The following is a 14,102-nucleotide window of genomic DNA, read 5'->3' on the forward strand; positions in this document are numbered from 1 at the left end:
TCTCCTCACAACATTTTCTCCCCTGGCTGAGCAGCCTCCACTTTCTCAAGATGTCTTTCTAGGGCAGGTGCTTCAGTCCCCTTGTACTTTCATGACCCTTCTTTTGACTTGCTCCAACAGTTCCATGTCCTTCCTACACTGGGGACACTAGAGGTATGTGCAGTACTCCAGGTGGGGTTTCACAAGAGTGGAGTAAAGGCTGAGAGTCAATTCCCCGCCCTGCTGGTCACATTCCTTTTGATGTGTCCCAGGACACGGTTGGCTTTGCACACACTGCTGGCTCATGTTCAGTTTGTCTTCAACCATCACCCCCAAGTCTTCCTCTGCCAGTACAAAGTCTTGACATTATTACAACATTACAGTCTTGACATCATGAGGGCAGGATGGAAGCAAAAGAGTGCTAACAAGCTTCATTGGTATTCTTACACCTATAACCCCACAAGCTACGAAATTAGTTTTGGGTGAGTCATGAGCAGTTACAGTTTTACTCACCATGGATTTCATTCCAAGACCTCATCTAGTCACAATAATTTCAAAGAGATCAGACAGAAGACATTTTTGCTTCTATGAAATTTGAATCAACAGAAAAAAAAATATTAACTCAGAAATTCTTGAGATTTGTTTTCCCCATCCAGAGATACACAGTGACTAAATTGAGCTTTGTCCCTTCCTGACGCTGCTGCCACGTTCTGACTTCATTTATTATTTTCCTGTTTTATTATTATTCTCAGGAAACCCGCATAGAATCTAATAACTTACCTTTATTCACCATTTTAAGAATTTTTTGAAGAACTTGTTAAGCAAGCTTCCCCCGCTCCTTGGATCGGTGGCCGGGAAGCGGCACCGCCACCTGGCGGACATCTCCGGAGCGACAGGCGGGCTGCGGGCGGGGCGGATCCCCCGCGACCACCGCCGGCAGGCGGGCAAACACAGGCTGCCGGCGTGGTAATTACAGGGGAATGTAAGCCGTGGGAAAGGTGAGAGAACAAAAAGTCATAAAACCCTCTTATTTGCAACATATGGGCATCGTTAAGAAAAGGTTGAAAGGTAATCAGAGAAGATGCAATGACAATAAATTGCGTTTATCTTGTAATAAACATTTAGATATCAGTTTCTCCTGTATCATTCTTTCATTCTCATTTCGAGTCTCTTCTCTATTGTTCCCAGTTCTTCATCTACTCTTCAGATTTGTGATAGGCCCATTTGCTTCTTTTTATGAATTTTTAATAGCTTAGTATCTCCGAAGACATTAGGTAAAAATTGATTAAAACCAGACAGCTGGTTGTAGATGTGTGGAGGCAAACAAATACACATTCACATAGTGGGATTGCTTGGAAGTTATCAAATAGACATTTCTCCCTAGGCTGGCTCATGGATGTGAAAGTGTAGATAGCACCTAAGCTTTTCTTCATAAAATCAGAAACCACTGTCTCAAGGTGGCAGAGGAGAAGAGTAACGCACATGATGCTGCCCTCACTGAGGAACAGTTGCAGCAGAATTCCTGCCAAATTAATTCTGAGCTTGTTCAGAAACCCAGAAGGGACACTTCAAAGGCTGAGGAGAGTCTGATGCTATGGGGAAAGTGAGGGAACACAAAGCTCGGGTGGATAATGTCCAACTTTCATTATGTGTTTATTTAGCACTCAGCATTGGGGTCTGAGTCTGAAACCTGTCAGATTGCACTTCAGACATGTAAATGGCAGCAATTACTGTGGTGAGAGAACTACAGTTGTACCTCTGTGAAAATAGTGCACTCTTCAGAAGGTCAGGCCTCCCAGTGTTTTGGGTAAGGTACCTATTGGAACCCTTCAGTTCGGAAGTAGACTTCAAACTCTTCGTTACTTCCTCTCTTCCTCAGGGAAAGCTCACAAGTGAGTTGAGTGGTTACAATTTATGCCATTTTAAGTATCTAGCTTGATACTGGGGGAGTTTCTGCAGTCATTTAACCCCATTGGCTTATTGTGATTTACAAACGCAGTGAAGTCACAAGAACGTTTTAAAACATACTCTTAGCTGTGCAAAAGCTGGTGCGTAAAAGCAGAGTAATAAATCAAAGTTGAGATTTGTCCATTTCAGAGATATTCACCTACCCTGCAGAGATCTCACAGTGAACTGGTAAGGCAGCTTTTGGGTTAAGTTTTGTAGGTATTATGAACATACAAGAATACTGTGGGATGGTCTGCATCACTTCCACTACTGCCTTGGATCTTGGGCAGTATCAGCCCTTGTTTGCCATGTCCCTATAGGACTTCAGATGCCACACAAAGGGACACTTCTATTGCATGGGAAAAAACATCTTTTGTGCAATGCAGAGCCCAATTCCACCATCATTTCATACACAGTCCTGCCAAACTGTCTTGAAGTTAATTGTGAGCAGGGGTGGCAGTGGAGAAGGCCAAAGGGATCCACTGCTTTGTGGATCCAACCTATATCGGACTGCAAGTGCAGAAAAAGGAAAGGGATGTCTCAGGTTAACAGCTACAGAAAGTCCCTTGGAGTCCTGGTGTGCTGAGCACAGTTTTTTGGGATGTATGCTGACTTACATGGGGTCTGGACACAGCACCGAACACAGAACTCGAGAATGCAATGCTAATCTTTTGTTCATGGTGCCAGATCAAGCTTGGTAATGTACAACTGAGCTGAAACAGGAACATGGAAATCCCAGATGGTGTTTGGACTGGCTGTAACAAACAATAATTTCCACTTCAATGGTATACAAGGTACTCACAGTGCATTGCAAACTTTAATTAATCCTCACAGTGCAGTTGGGATGCAGAAGAATTGCATCCCCCATCATGGAGGAAAGATACCTCCAGCATGAAACACGGCAACACTGGAGCAGCACACAACAACATTAGCCAGGGATTTCAGTCAGGATAGTGCAGGATCTATCCTGCACTGAGACTTGAAGAGAATAAATTGAAGAGAGAAACAAATACAGACTGAAGATCAAAATCAGCACTGCCTCCCTCCCGACACAGCACCAGGAAGCAGAGCTGTTAAACAGCAGGCAGCTTACCACCCTGACAAGCACTGCAGGATTTCATACTCCAGTGTTAGGGCTGCTGATTGAGCCAGATGAGTATTGGCAAACGCGTTGTTGGAGCAATTGTGGGGGATTCTAGCAGCAAAGCCGAGAGCACTGCCGGGCAGCTAATAAGTGGCTATTCTTCAGTCACGCTGCACTCAAAATAGCTTTCCAGCAGAGGAAAAGCAAATTCTATTGGCTTCAACACCTGGTTGAGCAACTTAATAAGGACAAAATTGAAAGTTAGAGCTGAATCATTATTTATTTTATAACTACATCTTCATCATACAGTTCATTCCAAAATGGGAGTTATTTCATTTCAAATCAGGTTTGTGCTAGGTTTTTCCGTAGGTTCATTCAGCACAGAGGTGAGGAGAAGGTTCTTTGAAAACAATTTCAGACACCAGCTGCTTCAGAGGAGGGGAGCAATCTACAATCATAAGAAGACTTTTTCTCCTCTTTCCAACTGATATTTTTTACAGAAGAGGCACCAATTTTCTGTATGTAAAAAGATTTCTGCATGTTAAATGGCATGCTTTCTCCTAGTGGGTATTTCAGTTTTATGGATACTAGTTTTTATAATTAACAGTGAATATTATGAGGACTCTGCAATAACAGTGACTTTTAGTAGTGATATTTAGGAGGTTCTTTTCCTGCTTGGCTCTTGCCCTATGTTTTTATATTTGGTGCTCAACTGCCTGCAAGGAAATCATTATTTTCTGTTAGATGTTTAATCACAAACTTTGCAAGGAAATCTGCTGTTTTCCAAACAATGCAGAACTAACTTCGTTACCACATTGACATGATAGAAACATTTCCCAGCCCTAAAGTCCCATCTTCTTAAAAGTCTGTAGCCTATATTCCCTTTGGAAAAGATTATTTTCAAATAATTCAATAGTCGAACTTACTATTTCTATCTTTCCTTCAGAGTTTTTCTTGCTGAACATGACAGGTTGTGGGGGACTGGGCAAGTTGCACAGAAATACTCTCGGTGCCTGCAGTAAGGTTTTTATATATGCTGGCTCTGTTTTCTGTATGGTCAGATCCTCAGCCTGCTCTGAAGTCAGCACAGATGTACAAAGAGGGTCTGGAGCTCTGTCCAGGGAGGAGCAGCAGTTTTGCCTCTCTGCAGAGCTGCCTTAGCTCAGGCTCAGGGAAGTCAATAGCAGCTGCAGGAGTGCAGCACCTCTGAAAATGCAGCACATTCAGCAGCTTTTTACCTTGTTTCTTTCCAACAACTTCAAAGTTATGGTACTAGAGAGAGTGCTGAGGTAAAGCAATTAGATACTGAGTCAGCTTGAGCATTCTCAAACATCAGGACTGGACGAGTCGACATCAGTAGCTAAATATTTCAAGCATTTCCCAACTTCTTCTTCTGTTCACTGATTATTAGGCATCACCATATAAAGTGTCACCTTAGTGTTCAGTCATGTAAGTATGTGACTGAAGATTAAATTAATTTTTCTCTGCAAGGGAGACTTCTAATGAGGTATTTGTCTTTTTGTTTAAAGCTAATTGCTTTAAACACAAGAGAAATAGGCATCTTCTTAGAGTTGCTGAAGATCTAAGTTCAGTTTCTGTAGGTTCTGTGATCTCAGTAAATGGTTTGATCTCTCCAAGCTACCTCTCCCCTCCCAAACAAGGAACACTAATGCACCTGTTGAGTGTCACAATTGTGCATGCTCAAGGGCAGAGTCATCTGTGGCCATGGACAGCGTTTAGGACAAAAGGTCCTTTTGGTCAAGTTCTTCAGCACTTACTGCAACATGTAGTATGCATACTGCATATGCAATGAATTGCTGCTCTAAGTGTGGCTTTAACCAAAGTTCTAATAAACTGTAAAGAAGGCAAAAGTTTGTAGGGCACACAGATATAACAGATCAGTGTCACACATATGCTCACGTACCTGTTTCAAGTCAGTTTTTGCTTGGCTTCCCTTCTGCTGCTTATAGCATCGTGTAGCACTTCCTGGCACATATTGGTTCCTTCAACACGAAGGTGGTGCCACCTGACTGTAATTATAGACATTTCCCCTGCAGGAATCCAGCCCTACAGCTATATTCAGAACACAAAAAATGCGTGAATTAAAAATACAACTTTGCTTTTTTTATGTGATAACCAAGCACATAATTTCCTTTCCTTTAGTTTTTTTTCCTAAAATAAAGATAGGGAAGACAGAAACATCATAGCCTTTATACATCATTCATAAAGACTGCCAATTGTAGAAAGAACTGCATACGTAGAAAGTGCTGCATATGTGATTTTTCTTCATTCTTGTTCTTTATCCATGATTTACCAGAAAAAATACTTATTTTACTCTGACCTATAAGTACTGCATTTGAAATAGTTTATCAAAATCGGAGAAAGATTTGTTTTCTTTCCCAGCAGAATTCACCAAACATTTACACATTATCTGAAGTAACAATTTCATGCTGTATAGTACATTTTCAAGCCCTAATACTTCTCTTGGCTCCTACAGAAGCCTCTGAAATTTTATGTAAGACACCCTCAGGTTTCATGTGTATTATGGATACAGGACAGCAGATGAAGCTAGTTGGGAAGATCTGTTGAAAAATGAGGGTAACAAACCCATCTACCCCACTGCAGAGTAATCTTCTGTGACTCTTCTCAGGGCATATTTCTGGAACCCCTGCTTTGTGATCATTTTTCCTTTTTAACTTTGACCCTACCGAACCTTTGTTTTTCTTGTAGCTTTCCCTGTGGCGCCAGGCAACAAGAATTAGGTACCATGAGTGTGGTGTTGCACAGGTGTGATTGTCAATGAGTACCTGGTAGTACAGTTCAGACTACCTTGGCACAAATGCCTCTCTAAAGGCAGTTCGTGTCTCAGTATTCCTATTACCTGATAACAATAGTACTTAAAGTCTATTTAGATTGGGTTCTAATTGTACCAGGCATTTTCTCTGATTAAACCATTTTTATGTGCATGTAAACTGTTCTGACTGATACTGTCGATCCAGTGTAAGAGATTTCTACCCTCAGCCTTGGCCACAACTTCTTTTTGCTCCCTCCACTTTGTTCTTTCAACATTTACCTTATCATTTCCTCCTCCAGTTCTGTAATATTTTACTAGTTTAATGCAAACAAACAAAAAAAATGCTCTCAACTATGACAATAAACATGCCATTTAATATTACTGCCTCATTATACAGTTGGGGAACCAGGATATGGGGAGATAAGTGACTTGCCAGAGGAAAAGGAGGAAGGATGCAGAAAGAAAATTTAGCTCCTCTGAGTCACATTTAACCATCTTAAATTCTTTGTTCTGACTTCATCTTACCTCTGAGTGTTGCCCAATCTTTTATGCTCAAACTTCCCTCATCTAAACTGTATCTCTTCTGATTTCAAAGGGTGGCTTGTCACACAGGACAGGCACGGAAGAGATTAAGGGGTTGTTCTAGGATTTTCATCTCCAGAATTTTTCTCCCCTGCCACTGCTACGAGCTACAGTGAAAATGATGACTGGAATCACAACTTTCCCTTCACCATCTCAGAATTTTTTTCACCCTCTATCATATTTGTTCTGTGAACTGTTTGTTTGCCAGCTTCTGCCTGGCAAGCATTGTCTACCTGCTTTGTGCATAAATGTCAGGAATAACTCAAAGGTTCAGCATGATTGCCAGTTGGCCAGCTGCTACACTGGTCTTTAGGATTTAATGTCTCATCCACAGAAATGACATGTATTTATTTATTTGTGTTTAAAAAGTTCTACTGGCTATTGTCTCTAGATGCACAAACAAAAGCTTTTAGCCAAATGGAAATGTGCACTGCCTGAATAAATATTCACTAATGAAAGCCCTTATTGACCAGCCTAAACTAACATACTGTCCCACATCTTTAAGTTCCTCCATGCTCTTTCTCAAAGTCTGGAGAAAATATATACTCTGCAATCTGCAGTGTGATCTGTAAGTGGAAAAACGTAGAAGCTGACAATCTAGTAGGGAATTGGATTCCAGGATTCTGGATGAAGCACTGTACATTGCCCACTTTCAGTCAGATTAGCACCAACTGCATTTTTTTTGCCTCTTTTGCCTGAAGCAGTGAGTTCTCTTTTGGGTTTTTACTACATGTAGCTATCTACTATAAAATATATTCACACATAACAATCTAATTGAAAAAAACCCCAAACCTATGCTCAGAACCTAAAGTTGACTTGATTTCTAAAACCAGCCTACATGAATTCATGTTTTAATGCACAAAAGGGATGGTGTAATTTCACCCTGCTAGGCAGCTGAGCAACACACAGCTGCTTGTTCTTTTCTACCCTAGTAAGGGTAGAATCAGAAGGGTAGAATTGGGAAAACTTGTGCCTTGAGATAAAGGGCATTTAATTTTTATTTTTTTTTTTAAGGGGATGGGGGAAAGAAGTACAGACAACAAAGAGAGGGGGCAAAAAACCCACGATAAACAAAACAAAGTAAAAAAAGTGATGCAGAAGAAAACACTTGCTCACCGCCGACTGATGCCCAGCCCTGAGAAATGGCAGTTCATGCCAGCCTCCATCCCTCACTCCCAGTTTTATTGCTGAGCATGGCCTCATGAGGTGTGAGATATCCCTTGCATCGCTTAGCGTCAGCTATCCAGCTGTGCCCCTTCCAAATTTCTTGTGCATCCCCAACCTTGTCGCTGGTGAGGAAGTGTGAGAAGCAGAAAAGGTCTTGACACTGTGTAAGCACTGCTTAGTGATAATGAAAACATCCCTGTTTTAACTGAAAATCTAAAATGTAACATCACACAAGCTATGTTAAAAAATTTAACTCTCTCATAGTCAGAATTTGTGCAAGGGAAAATTACTAAATGTAGACAACTCTGCAAAGGCTTTATTCCTAAAATGGTAGTAGTCGATTTTAAATCCAAAGTATGGATAAGGATTTGCACAAGTATATCAAATATATTGCCACTAAACGTAGTGGAATATTGTTACTGATAAAATAGTAACTGGAAAGTCCAAAGCAAACTGTTACTATCAGCAGAACCTTTGAGATATTCCAAATGTAATGGAAGACACTTTGTGTTTTAACCAAAGAGAGAATCTCTGGAAGCTTGGCTACAGCGTGCTTATGCAATAAGGGGCCAAATGCCCAGGATATGTTCTTATCACTACTGCCAAAATTGCATCTTTCTCAGCTAAGTCTTATAGTTGTCCTTTCACTTGCAGAATCCAACTCCTCTGAACTTCCCTGAGCTTGTAAAGTTCTTCTAATATGTTCCTTAACTGGCAGGCTCTGAGTTTTTCTTGCTCATACACTTTCAATCCCAGTGTCATTTGCAAGCATTCTAAATGTCTCAAATTTTCAAACCTATTTCTTGCTTCTAATATATTGATCTTTTGCTACATTTTATTTTCTTAGCATGGAAATATATGGCAGGAGATTTCCATGATCTCTGCCTTCAGCTGTTCATTGATTTAATCCAGATTTTTACTCTGCAGTTCTAATTGTTTGACTTGTTTTCTTTGTTTTTCAGTGTGTCCCTGGCATCATCCACTTCTCTGTGTAGGTCTTCTACTGATATCCTCAGTTTGCACTGGCCTGCAGTCACCCAAACTCAGCCTTCAAATCTTCACTTTCTTTCAGTGAGTTCCAATTTCCAATATCCAGTTCTACTACTGTTTATCTGAGGTGCCATCTTTTATTTTATAAGTTTTCATTTTTGAAAGACAATTTATTAACCAGAAAGGTTTTTATATTAGAGGAAGAAAGCATGGTCAAGGTGGCAGAACACTGCTGTGCTCTGATAGCCTCCACCCTGTCCAAGTGTGACATAGTATGGATGTCACTGTTCCATGGTTCCAAACTGCCTGCTCCTACTGGATGGCTGTTGCTTGCAAGATGTTGTGGAAAAAATTATCAGAAGGTGTTTTAAGAAAATTAAGAGCTATGGGGTAAAACTACTTCTTTAGAAATCAGTTGAGAGTTAAACAGTGCACAGAAGTGTAGCATTTTTCAGAATAGGAAAGTGTTTAATGGAGTGGTGAAAGGCACCAGGTAGGACTGATGCTTTTGGTATGTTTACTGCATGAATATTCGGAGAGCTGTTACCAGCAGTGAAGTGACCCCATTTTTAGATGACATAGCATTCTGCATGTTAGAGCAATTCCAGCTGAATTGTACATGAGATTCTTAGATAACAGTAGCCATTTAGGAGACAAACGTGAAAATCATGGTGCATAGATCGATAAAACAGCAATCCCCAAAACATTAGCAGCAGCAAGGAGAATTCATACTGCATTAAAAAAAATGGTAGAGTGAACAAAGACCTAGTGGGGTGTTCTTGCAGGAGAGCTCCTCTAGCACTCTCTCCTTGGCTCTCCCATCCATCTCCTGCAGCTATGCATGGCAATTTTTGTCCTTGGTTTTTCTCCAGCCTGAGTCTGTGGTTTTGTACCCCAGGTTGGCAGTGTATTTCTTCCATGGCACCACTGTGGGTATTTTCAAGGTAAGAAGCAGCCCAGAATCCTATCATGGTGCTTTTCATCACTCTGTATTAAATACTTAACTCTTTTGAAAGTGATATATTTTTGTGCACTGTTTAACTCTCAGCTAATAATTTCTAATGAAGTAATGTAACCCTAATGTATAATAGCTGTATATAGCACTATCATTGCTATTCTCACACTAGTCCCATCATCACATACTACAACAAGACAAACAGAGCAGGCTGTGTAAGGTTGTCTACCCTATTCTCCAGTGGTGATCTCTGGCACCTTTAGAGCATCCATGTGTTGGAATAATAAATTAAGGTTTCCAAGTCCAGCTCATCAATCTTTAGAGTTTCTTCAGTGTGTCTGTCGGCAGTTCTTTTGCTTTACTAATCAGTGTCCTTTCTGGGGCAGAGTCCACAGCTTCCATTAGACCAGCACACTCCCACACCAAATCCTCATTGTGGTGTGTCGTGACTCTCCCAGCACTCAAATTCCGGCTTCAGTTTGGTGTGACTTGTAACAGGCTGAGCACATCTCACACCAAATGTGGGTTCTCATTCTCAGTGTCTGGAGGACATACCTTGTTCATAGAAGCAAAGGCAGACCTTCAATGGAGCCTGGGTAGTAGAGGAGGATTTTATTCAGTTGCAATGTATACCTTTTTGTCTGGATGAATGTAGGTGAGCTGTATTAATACAAAGCTGCTTTTTTTCCCCCTGTTTTTTCTTCTGCTTTTTGGCAGTGTGTCTCCCCACCTTTTGAAACCAATTAGCAGGTGGATGGCACTGCAGAACCAGCAACTTTCCAAAGGATCTTCCCTGTCTCTGCTGATTCTCCTTCACTACTGTTACATAATCCTCTCCTTCTGGATGAGTTATTCTTCCATTTTCTGCTGTTCTAGCATGAAATTACAAAGCCCCATACTGAAAATTAGATTTCAGTAGGGATATCAAGTGTATCAAGAATGGCAATTCCAAATGGCCTCAAAAAATACCCTTTTTAAATGTCTCTTGAATGGAAGCGTCCACTAATATTGTAGGAAAAACAGGGAGAAAAGGCAACAGGAGCAGGAAAGGTTGTGGTATATTTTGCATTGCACAGCTGGAGCTTGTTAGCATCATTTTCAGTGTGCAAAGTCTTTATTGTTTCAATAAGACAGGGACGTGCTGCAGCTCTGTGTGTGGAGTGATTCACTTCTAGTGAAATAACTCTGAACAATATCCCTTTAAACCATATTTCTTTGAGAAGCAGAAAGGGTAGGGGAAGAAGGAAGGAGATTTATGAATGTGCCATGAATTTCTAGAGAAGGGAAACCTTGTTAGGAGACATGAAATGGTCCAGCTTTTAACCCATCCAGGGTTCGCTCATCATAGCTGACCTTCACTGCAGCAGCACTCCACCAGCTGCATAAAACCAAGAGAGACCAAGGAGAGTGATAAACACTGGAAAATCCTGCTGATGAGTTTCCACCCTCAGTGGCTTCAGGCTGCCTCTTGAGGACTCCATGTGGCAGTTTCAGAAGTGCAGCTTCTCTGCCTGTGAGGCTGTATATTGATGCAGGAGAGAAAGACAAACTCTTGTAGAAAATAATGGGGAAATATTACAGCGTGAGGAGAAAAAGTTCAGCCTTCAAAACTGAAAGAAGGTGCTCATTGGACTGCTGTGGTTTGTCATAAAACTGAAGAAGAAACATTTACATTCGACATCATTTAATCTATTGGTATTACTAGAAAATAGGTCCAAAATTCTAATTTTGTATTTGAAAGGAAGTTGGAAAGACAGAGTTATACCACAGCTAAACTGGACCTGGTATATTTAAGGATGTATTCAGGAGGTTTGGAGAGGGGATAAATAAAAGGCAGCAAAGAAAAATGCCATGTTGAATAACATGGAAATACTCTATAACAGCAGAAATCAGAAAGTTATCATGTATTTTAAATGCATTCTTTATTCAAGAGAATGATTGTTTATATCAAAAGGAAGTTGTCAAAGGAAGGAAATGAAAATTTGGCCTCAACTTAATTTCATGCTCCCCTTGCTTTGGACTGATAAGCACCAAATTAACTTTGTGCTAATCAAGAGGTACAAAACATTGTAGAGATGGATGATTTCTGCTGATTACAATAAAAAAATATATTTTGTCTGCACATTTAGACAATACAGCTATGCATTTCTCCTAAAATAATTAGTTTTACAGTATTTAAAACTTTTCACACACTAAAGTGGAGAGCCTTGAGAAGCCTTTTTTTCTCTTGTCTCTTCAGACCCCTTTCTTTCCTATCCCCTTTTTCAGTGCTTCTCCACTTCCATTCACAATACAGCAGGAGAGAGAATCAAACAGAAAATCTTGTTGTTCTGCTTTCCCTTTTATCATATTCCATACTTGACCCAAGAAATCAGAAGCAGTTAAAAGCTTCTCTTTCAACAGCCCACTCTGTTAAAATTCTTCCTCTCATTTTGTTTGCCTGAAACTTTGCTTTTTTACCAGCTTGCCATTGAGATTGAATGTGTGTGTGTACTTACAGGCATTTCTGTGCCCTTGTTCTTTCAGTCAAGTGATATTACAAAATGTTTTTTCATTTCTAATAGGGTTCAATCATTTCTATAATAAACATGTCCTTCAACAAAATTCTCAACCTTAATGCTTCTCAAATGTCTCTAACGATTTCTAATTTACTGACATTTTCCCCAAGCCCCTCATCAATTTAACTATTCAAATTGCTAACACTGTTAACAATTCCTCAGTCTCCAGCAGACCCACTGCAGACCTTGAAATCCCTCTGCTGCCTCTGCAGACAAGAACACAGCTGGATGTGCATCCATACCATGCCGGATCAGAGTATTTATTAGCCTGGCAGCAGAGTCTCATCACCACACAGTATAATGATTAACAGCTTCATTCTCACCATTGCTATCCAGAAGGGCCTCTCATGGGGTAATTTCCTGCCCTTGCTTCTGTCTTACAGTGGGGTAATTTCACTTACTTCAGCGCATGTGGAACAGCAGAAGCACAAGGGTCTGTACTGCTAAGGGTTCATGGGGAAGATTTTGAGAAACATTTGGAGCTGCATGCCAAATTGCCTTCCAATTTTCTTTGAAAAAGTCCAGATGTCTATACTTTGGAAAGATTTGAAGGGGAAGCAGATGCAGGCTGACCTGTCTTCAGACAAGAGCCCAAAATCTCAGAATGGCCCAACATATGCTGCACTGAGACATTTGGGCTGAAGATACTGAGATAAGCTATGCACAACCTTACTGCACACCAGCTGAACTGCTCTTACCCTGTGCTATATAAAAAGCATTTGGAAATGGCTCATGTGTAGGAGACAGTTCAGGCCTTGGAGTATTTTGACTTCCAACTTTCTAGACAAAGCTCCCATGCAGTGGCAGCCTGGACCCCTCAAAATTTCCTGGACAGAAATGCTTCTGTCTATGGTGGTACACATGCAGCTAGCAAAGTCACGTGTGACAGTTCCCTAAAAGAGCGCTTCCTGCTTGCACATGCAGAACAAAGAGATGAACTGCTGCTGTTGACACTGCCACAGTCAATGAAAATAACCAAATTTGGACTGGAGATGAATGGTCTGCAGCAGATAGCCAGGAGAGCGGCTGTAAAGCAATAGTGCTTCAAGGGGGAATCCCTGCAGAAGCACAGCCCACTAATTAGAGCATGGTAATTAGAGCATAAGTCTTTACCTGGTAAAGATTTTTAGAGCCAATGTCTTTAACCACAAATTTCTTGGTAACCAAGTTACTTAAACCTTCTGGGTCTTGGTTTTCTTGTTTGTGAATTTATGGTTGAGATAACCATCCCTGGGCAATGTAATTAGCTTGTGTTTACAAAATGCTTTGTGGTACTGTGAGGGATGTTACTGGCTGCATGCAGGGAGTGATTTTTCTCTGGGATAGCATATGTGTGTTTTTCAGTCTGTCTTGATAACTGTGTGTTCCATGACACTGGGGTATTAAAAATTTCTGAGCAGCTTGAGTGATAGTCTCAATGCCTTTGGAACTGTGGATAACTGTGAAAAGTTGTCCACTGAAAACAGAAGTCTGCTTCTCTGAATTGTATTTGCTTCTTGAAAAACAATTTTGCTTCCATGAAAAACAAGGTTAGAAATGAGTCTAGGAAAATAATGGCAGAATGAAGTGTCAGTTCTCCACTCAAGTAGCATCTTGAGGAAAATAAAAAATATTATTTTGTAGCTCTGATGACTTCCTATGAGGACTACAAAGTTCATAGAATCATAGAATATGCTGAGTTGGAAGGGATCCATCAGGATCATTGAGTTCAACTCCTGGCCCTGCTCAGGACACCCCAAGAGTCACACCACGTGCCTGAGAGCATTGTCCACACTGTTCTTGAACTCAGTGAGGCGGGTGCTGTGACCACTTCCCTCGGGAGCCTGTTCTAGTGCCCAAACACCCTCTGGATGAAAAACAGTATAAGGAAGCAGTCAATGTAAGAGATGAACATGCATTAGAAAACATAAGATCATGGTTTAAAGCTCTTGATGCTGCCACTGCATTAACATAAAATCTTTATTTGTAACCTTCACTCTGCCAATAGAAATGAGAAAATTAAGTCACATTCCCTGCAACTTCATGTTAACCACCATCAGATTGTTT

This window comes from Onychostruthus taczanowskii, unplaced genomic scaffold, assembly GCF_017590055.1.
Source record: "Onychostruthus taczanowskii isolate IOZ18803 unplaced genomic scaffold, ASM1759005v1 scaffold49, whole genome shotgun sequence".
NCBI classification, from domain to species: domain Eukaryota; kingdom Metazoa; phylum Chordata; class Aves; order Passeriformes; family Passeridae; genus Onychostruthus; species Onychostruthus taczanowskii.